Genomic DNA, 13,420 nt, shown 5'->3' with positions numbered 1-13,420 from the left:
TAGAGCTGTCTTGATTCACTTTTTTTGCGGGTGGTCCCACGGGCAGCAGATTGAAGTACTGAGAAGCACAGTTTTGTGAACGTTTTAGCACATGAAGGTTATTGAAAAGGCAAGGAATAGGGTATGCTACTGTGCCTTTTCAGAGCACATATATTGCTGGATATAAGGGATTTCCTCATTTGTCCTTGGGACATATGGTCATGATTTGAATAGTGCAACAGGTGCAGTGGCACAGGGGCCAAAAGGTTTAGGAAACACTGATTATTGCAATATTTTACTACTAAACAAGCAGTCACACTTGCAATTACCTTGCAGGCACTAGGGGCATTGATTTGAATGGTGCAGAAGCACAGCAGCCAAAAGCCCTAGGAAACCCACTGAACACCAATTGTTACTAAACAAGCAGTCACAAGTCCAGTTACCATACTAGCACTAGAGCCATGGTTTAAATGATACAGCAGGTGCAATGGCACACGGACCAGTTTAAAGGGTTAGGGTTTTAAAAAGGAGATGTTGTGATCTATGATTTGAGGTATCAGTCAATTGTAGAATTAGAATAAGAAGGACTTAGGCAGACCGGCATGAGACTTAGAGTAGCCTATACTCCGAAATAGAAGGCATGCATAGGATGAAAGGTACGAGGAGGGTCACTAAAAAACAGAAAGGAGTGTTGAGCAGTAAGTATTTAACTCACTGAGTTGCTTTCCTAACCTTTCTGCAATGTTGCATGGTACCCTTTTTGCAATAACCAGATGATGTGGAAGACCTCCAGCTCACATTTTGTTTCTTTTCAATTTACATTAAATTGAGCAGTTGCACACGATGGGGGTAAGTAAATAGGTCACCAACTCAAACTGAATACCTAGACTAGGAGATGTTTGGGAGGCTTGCTGCCAAGTTTTTGTATAGAGAGAACATTTGTGATTCAAGAATAAATTAAGAAATTATAATGCAGAACCTCGGAGAAGGTACTCTACATCAACAGGAGCGTCTCCAAGGCAGCGTAGTTTCAACATGAATCCAGGTATCTGATACTAACTTCAGATTATTCAGACTAGCTGTGTGTACGTATTGTAAAATTATCTGGCAGTTTCATGTCCTGTGTTTGCAATGGTATTTCTGTTTAGCCTCACAGTGATAGCCCTGCTATAGACTAGATTCAACAAGGCATTAGATTTATAATTCCAGCGATTGAAGGTCACTATTGCTCTCACAAAGTCCCATAGTGTCGATCTGCATAAATCTTGGATCATGTTTACATGCAGCATAATCACTTGGAATTACCTATGGGTTCTGCAAGAATTAAGCAAGAAGATTAATGCCCCTTTTGTCGAAAAAGCGGTGTGAGTGTGCATTTTGCACTAAGGAAGTGCTCTAAATGAAACAGAACATGAACAGTGTCATAAGCAACTGCCCACGCTCGCTAAGTATGCACTTGGGATAGGATTGTCCCCTAACCCACTCCTGGCATTTAGCACTAGTTTCTTAGCGCAAAGTGCACTATGCCGTGAGAAGATAGTGCTAAATGCAACAGAAAACAAACAAAAGTGCTAGCAGTCTCTTGTGCTTGGTAAATGTGCTCTCGCAATAGATTCACCCAATTACTCTTAATTACTTGAGTCGGAGTAATTGCATTATTGTCAGTAATTCCATGTCCGAGTAATAACGGAATTATTAAAATTGCTCCGGCATAAATACAATTACTCCCATACCTATTGCACACCCGTGAAATAGAGAGCGGTGGCTGACAGATGATTTTTGCACCATTGTAAAAGATTAATTATGTACAGTGCCACCTCGAAAGAACTTCTCTTAGCTACCTATTTTTAAATGTAAAAGTTTTCCCTACATAATTAATATTTGGGTGTTTTATAACATGACGTAACATGAAGCCTCCTGGCTACTTGAACCTTCGAAGCACTGTACGCGGACACAGAGGCAACAAAAACTAGGAAGTTCATGAAACCTGGGTGTGGCTGTAGAATTCCTGGCTGCCTAAGCCATAGATTAGCAACTTCCTTTCCTTGCTTTTAAACAGTGTTTTTTGGTAAGTCCACACCATACTGTACGTGTAATGGGAGATATGTTTAAGCCAGAGCGTTGGAGTTCTCTGCGATTATCTACTAGAGAGCAGATAAACAGATGGGGGCGTCTTAGTTGGAAACTCAAGCGCAACCCATTTAATTTTGGAAAGTGACTATCTCATTTACTGGCCTGTTGCAAGAGATGCCAGTTTAGAGCAGGGGCGTGTGCCACCTCATGATACAAAGGCTCTTAAACAAGATGAGCTCTACTTGGGTGCACACTAGTTTGGCACTGTCTGCGGCCCGGCTGGACTAGTGCCTTGTAATGCCCTTTTGGACTCTTGCTATTGGTGGGCTTCTGCCTTGCTTAGCCAAACGGTACAGGCATTGCTCTAACCATTCTTTTGGTCTCCCTCCTTTACTGTAAGCTACTTGCACACCTAGACCTTTTTGAACACTTCCAGAAAATGCTCAGTGACTTGGGTGGTTAGTATGTTGGTGTTCCTCTAATCTACTTTCCTTCCAAGCATTTAGCATTCATTTTTGAATGAACTGTTTACATAGTTGGGACCTAAAGAAATGTTTAGTTCATTGTTGAACATTTGACCTTTGACCCTACAGTAGCACCAAACTAAAATAGATATGCAGAATACAGGAAATAATCGTGTAGCCTCTGACCCAAAGAAATGGCGCACTGACTTTTGAGCACTGTGGGCAGTCTTACCTTCATCAACCTATCTCTTAATCATAAAATGTAATATTGAAAATAACCAGGGGAGGGACCCAGTGGGCGTGTTAGTTCGCCTCTAGTAACTCGTCCATGTCGGGAGGAGAGTGGGAGTACACTGCCTCACATCCCAACACTCCATTTCCCCACTGCTTCATGGTAAATGAAGTGCATGATAACACTGACTTCACAGGCCTCAAATTACAGAAATACCACTAGACCTGCAGGTCTATTAACGTAGGGCCTGATTTAGATCTCCGCAAACACCAGAAGATGATGGGCGGACCCCTGAAACTTTTCGTACACCCCCCCCCCCCCCCCCCCCCCCCCCCCCCCCGTCACAGATCTGGGTTGAATCCATCCTCATTCTTTAGCTCATTTACATTTACAAACCTTTGTGGAGGTCATATAAAGTTATAAAAATTGGAAGCAGGGCCTCTTACAAAATAAATAGTTTTATTCAAATTAAACAAGCTCATCCTAATAGGTCTAGGGCCTTCAGAAGCACAGCCTTTGTTGGGCTTTCATGATTAATGGTGACTTTGCATCATCTTAAACAGAGTTTCACTAATCCATTGTGAAGCAGTATTAAAAGTAAGTTTTCGGGCAAAGCACGCAATCCTGGGAAGAGTAGTAAGTTTTCTACAGGGTAATGATGTTTAACATATCTTCCCAGAAGTTAAGATTACCAGAAACTCCTCTTCCTTGGGCGGCAGAGCTGAAATAGATTGATCATTCAGAATTTACGAGAAAGCTTAGGCGTGCAATTTCAGGAAAAGATTAGGCTTTCATGCACCTCATCAGTGGCTGGAAAGGGTGAGGCTTTATTCATATTTGTAGAGTAAAATGGCATTCCATAACGCTGGTTGATATGGGTGGAATTTAGATTCACCTTTCTCCTAAATGATGCAATGCAGCTGGTGCATTTCTAGTTATGCACCGTAGCCTAAACAGGTTCCTATTGGGTGGGTTTTTTGTTTTGGTCATTAACCTGATTCTCTGATTCCCTATCCAAACTTCAGGCCATTCCACTCTCTACTGTGATTGTTTTTCTGTTTTGGTTGTATGTACTTAACACCACACAAAACACAATTTAACATAAACAAATGTTTTGGTCTTCCTGGTTCTGAAGTTTAAACTATGGGTTTATCAGCTTCAAGAGAAAGCACTGTTAGTTTTGTGACTATTGCAGCTTGTGGGTAATGGATGTTTCTGCCCAAGTGGCACTTTTTAGCCATCTAGTCTTTTGCAGTGACACACCTTCCGCTTGGGGACAGCAACAAGGGAGTTAAAAAAAAAAAATACGGGCCAGGTGTTTCCGAACACATTTAGTGTCATGAACTTTTTTCCTGTTTTACCATGCTCCTATCTGATTTTTGTATTTGTGTCTAGAATATATATTCCATTTACCCTCCCATTGGTATTTTGGTATATTGCTAGTTTGGGATAGTACAATTCACTGTAAACTGTGGTGTCCTTATTAAGGAAAGACTTTTTTTTTGTGTGTGTGTGTGTGCGCATTAGTCAGCCATTAGTCATAAGGGAATTTGCTGGATCATTAACTCCATTACATTTCTAATTAATTTGACATGGGTCTGGGAGCTCAGTTCTGTTATTGGAGTACCTAAGTGCACAGCATGGCTGTAGTGTGATAATTGCTTTCCTGAAAGTGGAATAGAGTGAATGGCAGCCTAAACTCTTTCTTTAGCTTGACTGGCCTTTCAAAATACTGACTTTAGGATATGCCCTTTAATAAGCATGTACAGCTCCACCAATTGACTAAATTGAAGAGTGATTTAGCTTTGTCCTTTTTGGGAGTTTTCTTCCCAAACAATCCCATCCTTAATTGGTCATCCCGTTTACGTAGATCCCAGATAAGTTAACGAAATGTGTTGCAAATTTACTTTCAATTAAGGGTGGAAATATCCAAGTATTATTGTGGCACTGTGAGCATGTATATAAGAAGGTTTCACATCCTAAGTATCTTGTGAAGAGGTCTTCTTAATCATGGTGGAATCTTTGTATCATTATCAAGCCACCGCTTCTACTTTTTATTTTGTTATGAGAAATTACAATTTATCATTAGAGTCAAATACCGGAGTTAGTGATGTGGATTCAGCTGACCTTGATTCCATAACAAACGGGTAGCTTGAATGTTATGTGGTTTGGGCCCTAGGCTTCCTACTGGTGTTGTGTAAAGCACAGTAGCACACGGGCTGGTTGTGGCAAGTGCTGCTGTAGGTGTTTGACCAGCTGCTGTGTAATTAAAAAAAAAAAAACGTTTTATTTATTAGTTTATTGGAGAGATCATACACAGTGTAAACAGATATAGCAGGAGTATAGATGGCAACAGACTACATATAGTGTACATAGGCGAGTATTCTCATTACCCCGTAATCGGTCAGGGAACCCCGCCCTAGGGAGACATAGCAGGGCATGTAGCGATTGGTCAAGACTGAATACATGAAAAGGCAAATTTACTTTAGCATTATGGATAACTTACAGCTGAATACACCAGCCTCGTCGTCAAATCTACATTCTCACACCTATGCAAAAGCTCAATATGCAAAATAATGTCTGGTCAGTCGGAAGTCTGATCCTCGTTAGGTGTAGTTGTGATGGGTGGTGATACAGCAGAGTCTGAAGGCGCATCATGGGCGCGAAGCCATGTCCTGAAAGGTTCCCAGATATCTTTGGTCTGGATGCTATCGGCATGAGGTCCCAGTAAAGGGTCAGCTGCTCTTGACGGTAGGCAATGTCATGTAACCAGTCTTTGATTTTGGGTCCCCGGGTGGCTCCTCAGTGTATTGCGAGCCTGCGTCTGGCTAGGACAATCATTGCCGTTAAGCGCCGGTATTCAGGACGTGTCTGTGCTACGTAGCCCAAAAGCAACACCAAGGGAGTATGGTCAATGGGCTGTCCTGTAATTTCCTGTATAGTTTCAGTTACCTTTGTTCAATAGTCAGAGACCGCGGGACACTCCCAGGCCACGTGGAGGAAAGCGGCTCCCTCCCGTCTACACTTCCAACAATTCGAGGTATATCTAAGGTTTATTTTGAAGAGTTGTTGGGGGGGGGGGGGTCTATAAAATTTGTGGATACATTTGAAATGTATTAATCTTAGCTTATAGTTGGAGGTAAATATTTTGTGTGAGAGCATCAATGGGCCCACTGCCTCATCTGTTGGGATTACACCCAGGTCCAGACGCCATTTGCGTAAGCGCTGCAGGGTCTGAATATGGTGTGTGAGTTTGTGTGTTAGTGAACAGCCTGGTTACAAGTTTGCGCGGCAATGGTGTACTCGATAAATTATGAAGGGAGTGTAATGTTGCTGGGGGTGTCAGAAAAGTAGGATGTAATGCCTTACAGGTCGTCTTTAATTGGTGGAAGAGGAGCTTATCCAGTAGTGGGGTCTCCTCCCCCTCCCGCCCAGCAGAATTTGGTAAAAAGACATAATTGGGGTAGAAATCTCCCATGGTAGTTATACCCATACGTGTGGCTCTGCCATTTGCGCCCCTATCATGGAGGAAGGGGAAGTGGGGATGTCTCGTCAGCGGCACCGATGGAGCATATAACAGTGGGGCCTGGACTCGCCTCCTCAACCCATCCCAAGCCCAGCGCTCCACCTCTACGGTATTAATTTTGTTTGGGGTACGTCGAAAAGGATAGTAGATGGCTGTGCTAAGCAGAATGGGGTCCGCTATGTCTCTCTCTGTGGCAACCTTGGGCTGAAACGGGACAGGGTAGGTCCAGTAATGAATAAATTGAGCCTAAGCGCTTAGGGCATATAGTTCAAAATCAGGGGCACCGAGGCCCCCCACGCTCAACGGGCGAGTTAGGACATCCCAAATAATCCTTGGTTGTGTGCCAGCCCAAATCAACGATATGTCTGCAGATCGTAATGTGTTAAAAAAAGGCCTGGTCAGAGGAATTGGGATGTTTACAAAATAGTATAAAAACTTGGAGGACAATCATTTTAAGAACGGCAATTCTGCTTGCCAATGATAAGGGGAGCAGTGACCAGATTTTAATTTTTTCTTCCAGCCAGGAGTACAGTTTGCCGAAATGTAGGTTCCACAGGAGTTGCAGATCTCTTCAGAGCCACACTCCTATGTTATGTTATGTTATTCATAATTTGTAAAGCTCACGGGCACCCAGAGGTTTCATGGTGCTAGAGAAGAGACAAAAACAGATGGTAAGCAGTATCCTAACCGTGTGCTTGTTATAACAACCAGGTCTTCAATGCGCCCCTGAAAATCATAAGATTAGTGCAACTCCGGAGTGATAAAGGAAACGAGTTTCAGATCTTTGGGGCCCAGTAGGCAAATCGGCATCCACCGAGGCGTTTCTTGTTAACAAGGGGTCAGGTGAGGAGGAACAGGTGGGCAGAGCGGAGATTGCGAGTCGGTTCGTGTTTCTTTATGAGATGGTTTATAAACTTGGGGCTTTTTCCATGAAGAGCCTTAAAGGCTAGGCAGCCCACTTTAAAGGTTACCCGTTGGGCTAAAGGTAGCCAATGAAGAGAGGCTAGCAGTGGTTTCGCCGAACTCCTACCATTGCATTTAAAAATTAGTCTGGCCGCTTGATTTTGCACAATCTGCAAGCGATTAGAAAGAGCCAAGGGAATGCCTAAATAAATGGAGTTAGAGAAATCTAAGCGGGAGAGGACCAAGGCGATTACCACCTGGATGAGGGCGGAGTGCGTGAGCAGATGAGCAATCTTCTTAATCTTCCGTAGCTGGAAGAAACATGAAGAGATCACAGTTCCCACCTGACTTTTTAAAGAGAGATCGGTGTTAAGGGTGATCCCAAGACTTTTTTCTGAGGGGGAGGGAGACTGGGAAGATCCCATAGCGGGCGGCCAGAAATGAGGCCCCCAGCTAGTTGCACTTTTACCCGGTAGAACCAGCTCGGTCTTTCCAGGGTTGAGTTTTAGATGGTTCATCTCCATCAAACCTTGAATGTGCAACACAGTGGCCTGAAATTCCTCAACGGAATCTGTGGAGTTTAGTGGGAATATGAGCAGCAGGTCGTCCGCATAGTTGTATATTGTAACCTTCCTGTTTTTCAAGGAGTGCAGCAACGGTTTGAGGTATAAATTAAACAGAAGGGGGGACAATGACGAGCCCTGTGGAACGCCACAGGTGGTGGAGAGTTTGGGCGCTGTAAAGTTCTGAAGCTTGACAGCCTGGAATCGGTCATTCAGAAAGGACTTGACCCATCCGAGAGCCATGCCTCGCAGGCCGGCCTGTTCGACAACGTGTAATAAGATGGAATGATCCACCGTGTCGAACGCTGCCGACAAGTCCAGAAGCACCAAGGCCTGATGTATACCCTTATCGGCATTAGACCTCAATGTGTCCAGGACAGCTAGGATCACCGTCTCGGTAGAGTGCGCCTGGCGAAAGCCGGCTTGATTAGGCTCTAGGAAATCAGATGTCTCTATAAAACTAGAGATACAGCTGGCCACATGGGCTTCTAGAATCTTTGCGCCGAAAGGGAGAAGTGATATGGGCCGGTAGTTCGATAGATTGGAAGGGTCAGCACCAGGTTTTTTAATTAATGGGACCAGCACGGCGTTTTTAAAAGAGTTGGGGACTGTTCCCTGTAATAGGGACTCATTCAGAAGGGGAAGTATTCCTTGGGGTAATGTAGTATAGACTTCCTTCAGTATGTGCGGGGGACAGGGGTCGTTGGGGGACCCGGACGTTACTCGGTTCATCAATTCAGCTAACCTCAATTGATCTATCGGAGGGATAGCCTTGAGTTCGTGAGGATTTCTGCAGATGTCGACTATTTCCGCCGTAGTTGAGCTAGGTTGAATGCTGGCTTTAATCTTGGCAATCTTATCCTTGAAGAAATCATTGAGTTGATTGCACATCATTTGAGTGGGAACTTGAGAGGGGGAGGTTCTGACATCATTACATAAGTCATTAACGACCCTGAAAATTTCTTTGGATTTATTTTGGGCATTAGAGATTATTTCGGAGAAGAAAGCTGCCTTAGCAAATAAGATAGTTTTTATACTTCCTGCGGGCGGCTGTATATAATGATCTGTCTTCATCAGAGTACCCCTGTCTCCATTTTCTCTCCAATTGGCGCAATTCTAATTTTTGATTTTTCAGGTCTGTAGTAAACAACCTATGGGCATCCATGCGGCGAGCACGTGAGAACTTGGTAAAAGGAACGTGCTCGTTGCTGGCTGTCAGGAGCCATTCAGTAAGATCTTTGTCCATGCGATTAATGTCTGGGGAAAAAGCTGGAAGAGAGTTGGCCAAGGTGGACAGGAAGTCCTGTTTATTTAATGAGCTCCATTTCCTTATTAGCCCCCCTGCATAAGCGGGAGCCTTTAGGTGGCCCTGACAGGTGATGGAGAAATGCAGTTGATGATGGTCCGACCATATGCAGGGCATTATCGTAGGAGTGGATAGTGGGACATTGCAAGACCAAATCTGGTCCAGAATATGTCCCCTTTTATGAGTTGGAATCAGAACTGATTGAGAGAAGTTCATGTGGGAGAGAAGCTCAAAAAGTTCTGTAGCCTGGGGTCCTGCTTCCGGGTCATTGTACCAATAATTTAAATCCCCGATCAGCATGACTTTATCATAGTTAACAATTAGGCTGGCCATTTGCTCGGACAGCGAGACTGGGAATGTAGGCATAGTTTTGGGTGGACGATAAATCAATACCAGCACCATAGTTGCTTTGTCTGAGTTGGATTTAATTACGAGGTTTTCCGTGTCTGGTAAGTCCAGAGGGGGTAGAGTGGAAAACGTATGATTTTTATGAATGATTGCGGCAACACCGCCCCCAGGTTTTCCTGGTACTCTATTTGCAGATAGAATGTAATAGTCTGCCGTAAGAGCTGTGAAAATATCTGGTAAAGAATCCGCTGTGAGCCAGGTTTCAGATATAAATAGTATATCTGGTGTATCGGATTTAAGTAATAGGAAGATGTCTAGTTGGTGTTTTACCAGAGATCTGGTGTTAAGGTAAAGGCAATGGAGGGACGTAGCTTTTGGGCTTGGAGGAGAGCTAGTGGAGGAAGGACTTTGAGAAGTGGTATAAGAGCTCTCCTCTATCAGATGGAGAGGATAAATATTATTAGCCTTTAAGCGGGTGAGTGTTGCAGGATCGGGGTCGGGAGTACCAGAGTGTTGCAGAGAGAGGAGTTCAAAAGAAGTGTAGCTGATAATTTCTCCATTCTGCCTAGTCCCTGCACTCGTCCGCTGCGCTTCCTTGCAAGGCACATAATTATGAGGAGAGATAGGGGCGTGGCCTAGCAGTAGTGGGCGTGGCTACTGTGTGTCCCGGGAAGATGGCGGCAAGAATAATAGGGCCCCGCGTCAGCGTTACCCTCCGCGGGTGGTCCTAGAAAGTACCCTGTCACCAGATAGTGTGCGAGAGGGAAATGGTGAGTAAAAACACAATATTAACAATCATACGTTTTAAAATGCTAGCAAGCATCAAAATACTGACAGCGATTCTCCCGGCTTTCCGCCTCAGGAGTTAAAACTTCTCTAAGTACTTCATCTCTCCCTCTGCCCACTGTAATGGGAACTCAAGAGTTCTGCACAGTGGTGCATCTGCTAATTGCAAAATGGAAGATATTCCCCAATTGATATCAATCCCAGACAACCCCCCAAATCTTAACAGCTCCCTAAGTAGCGGGTTAAGGTTCTCGTCTGGGTGTCTTACATATGTTATGTCATCCGCGTACGTAGATATAGTAAGATTGCGATCAGTAAATATTACACCTCGGGAGGGGTGATGTTGGTGGATCTGGGCTGACAGAGGCTCCATCCCAATCACGCATAGGAATGGGGAGAGGGGACACCCCTGACGCGTGCCTCTAGATATCGGGACGGCATCTGATAGGAGACCATTGGCTAGGAGTCGTGCTGTTGGCTTAGTATATAGCAATTTTTGATCAACTTGAGGAAGTTGGGGCTAAATCCCAGGCGCGGCAGGATCGTGAATAGATAGGGCCACTCAAGGGAGTCAAATGCTTTGGTAGCGTCTAAAAAAAAAAACAGCCGCCGCCGGAAGTTAGGGATCCATTTGATGTAGGACCGAAAAAAAGGTTTGCAGGTTTTGGGCTGTCGATCTCCCGAGAATAAAACCGGATTGGTCAGTGCGAGCAATAATAGGTAGAAGGGGTTGTAGTTGGTTCGCAATTAACTTAGCTAGGATTTTGGTGTTTATGTTTATGAGGGACAAGGGTCGGTAGGAATCAGAGTGTTGGGGATTTATCTGGTTTGAGCAGTGCGATGATTACCGCTTCTCGCATGGACTGGGGTAAAACCCCGGCCTCCAGTGATTCCTGGTAGGCATCTAGTAGTCTGGGAGCTACAGTGTCGACATAAGTTTTATAGAAAAGGGTGGTTAGTCCATCTCGGTGCCTTGCCAGTTCGGAGAGCACTGATCACTTGGGTAATGTCCTCTATCGTGAAGGGGAGGTCTAGGTACGGTCTGTGTCTCGAGCTCAGCCATAACTGTTGTAGGGAATCTAGATATTCAATCAGATCGGGGTGTATGGAATTTTGTTTGGCCTCATATGAGGACGTGTAGAATTTGGTGAGAAGTTGGCGTGTGCCTGTTTGTCCATGGGTGGGAATGGATTCAGCATCTAGGAGCTCCACTATACTTGGGGGCAGTTTTCTGACGCAATAGATTGGCAAGAGTTTTGCCAGCTCTGTCCCCTTCCCCATAGCCATGGGCTCTGTCTTCCTTTCCCAAGAATCATATCTCGGCCTCTTGCTCAAACTCCGTGATGAGAGTACGAATAGATCCTAGATAGGCAGCATATCTTTGGTTACATAAAACTGTGTTTCCATCTTTGGTTGCATGAAACTGTGTTTCCAAACCCTTAATGTCTTGCTCCAGTCTAGCCAGAGTTGTGCAAATGGATTTAAGAACACCTGATTGTTTGGAGATACAGGCTCCCCTTATAACCACCTTAAAAGCTGCCAATAATACGGATGGGGAGTCCACTGAACCCTCATTGATAGAAAAATAGTTTTGAATTTCTGTGGCTATTTTGGCCTTAAAGACCGAATCTAAGCGGGTGTGTGGCGGGACTCGCCACACAAAGGCGCATGGTTTTGTATTTGGAATTTGCCACTTTAATAGTACCGGGGCATGATCGGAGAGGGTACGTGGAAGGTGTTGCGTGTCGGTAATCCATGTGATCAGGTTGGCAGACACCAACCAATAGTCGAGCCGCGACAATTATTGTCGGAATGAGGTTACACACGTGCCTTCCTGTGCGAGTGGATGGAAGTGGCGCCAGGTATCATACAGGTTATGTTCAGATATAATAGAGTTTAGGGACAATGTGGCGTTACGATGGAGATTAAGAGCTACGCCCTCCCTGTCAAGTGCGTTATTAAGGATAGCGTTATAGTCACCGCCCCACATGGCCGTATCACATCCTGCCCACACTGGCTGAAAGAACAAGGGTTCATCTGTATTTGGACCATATATAGCAGCCAGTGTAATTGGATTAGATGCTAGCTGACCTCTCACTATAACGAATCGTCTGTCCGAGTCTATCGTGGTATGATGCGTCCGCCAACCAAGACCACGTCTGATCAAGATGGTAATGCCCCAGGCATATTGTGAGAAGGTGGCGGAGTGGACCTCGCCCCAAGAGAGAGGGAATAATTTTGAGTCAGCCAGGTTGCATAAGTGAGTTTCCTGCAAGAAGCATATGTCAATATGGTGTCTTCGTAGGTAAGAGTTGACTAGTCTAGCCTTCTTGTGATCATTTAAACCGCGTATGTTCCATGTTAAAAAGCGTGCGTCTGTCATTTGTATTTGCAGCTTGTGATTTGCGCATGCAGTCATGTTGTATCCTGTTTCCAGTATCTCCCAGACCCCCCCCCCCCCCCGCCCCCCCCCGACCAACAGGGCATCCGTGCCCAGTGCACACCCACACTCCCTGCATGTCAGTCGAATTTGAAGTGGCTGTCCCCAACCTGTAGTTTGTTTGTATCTCATCCAAAAAACAAAACACCCACCCCGGCTCTCTGTAACCACCCAAACAAATTTCCCCGTTCTCAACCCTCGCCCTCCCACTGCAACCTCCTAAACAGGTCGAGGATTAGAGCCCTTCCCCCTCCCTAAAATACCCCCAAAACACAAACGGGGGAATAAACATATGTACCCCCCCATAACAAGAACCAAAGTAAAGTCATGGGAGATCTCCCTGCGGGGCGAGGAACAACAGCAGAGACCTGCCAGTGGCAGGGTTACGGGCAAACCTGGAAACGAACTCTAGAACACCGTGCAATAAGCAAAGTAAACATGAGGGCTGCTGCCCAATAGAGTAACCAACATTTTCGTTCTAGCATGACTATGCATCCAGGCCACCTAAGGGTAGGATGTAGAGATACAACTACTGTGTCAAATAAAAGAAGCAATATGGTGGAAAGCAGAGGAATATAACTTGTGAGGCACATTAGTTCAGTCATTCTCGTCCAGTGTATTCTCGTTGTTGTCGACGCTCCGTGTGCCTTTAGAGGAGTTTTTAGGACAAATGTGCTTGGCAAATTTAAATGCCGACTTCTCGTCCGTAAAGAAATGGGCTTGGCCGTCGTGGGTAATTTTCAGTTTAGCTGGGTAAAGCATAGCATATGGAATGAAAGAGTTCTGCAACATGCGTTTCG

General features: G+C 44.9%; 1 protein-coding gene across 3 annotated transcripts in view; it reads left to right on the top strand.

Moving 5' to 3' along the window:
• The window catches only part of COQ8A (coenzyme Q8A), a 330,849-nt gene that overhangs the window by 181,000 nt on the left and 136,429 nt on the right, over nt 1–13,420 (top strand). The window lies entirely within an intron of this gene.

This window comes from Triturus cristatus, chromosome 6 (assembly GCF_964204655.1).
Source record: "Triturus cristatus chromosome 6, aTriCri1.1, whole genome shotgun sequence".
NCBI classification, from domain to species: Eukaryota; Metazoa; Chordata; class Amphibia; order Caudata; family Salamandridae; genus Triturus; species Triturus cristatus.
This window is presented reverse-complemented; position numbering and strand designations above follow the sequence as displayed.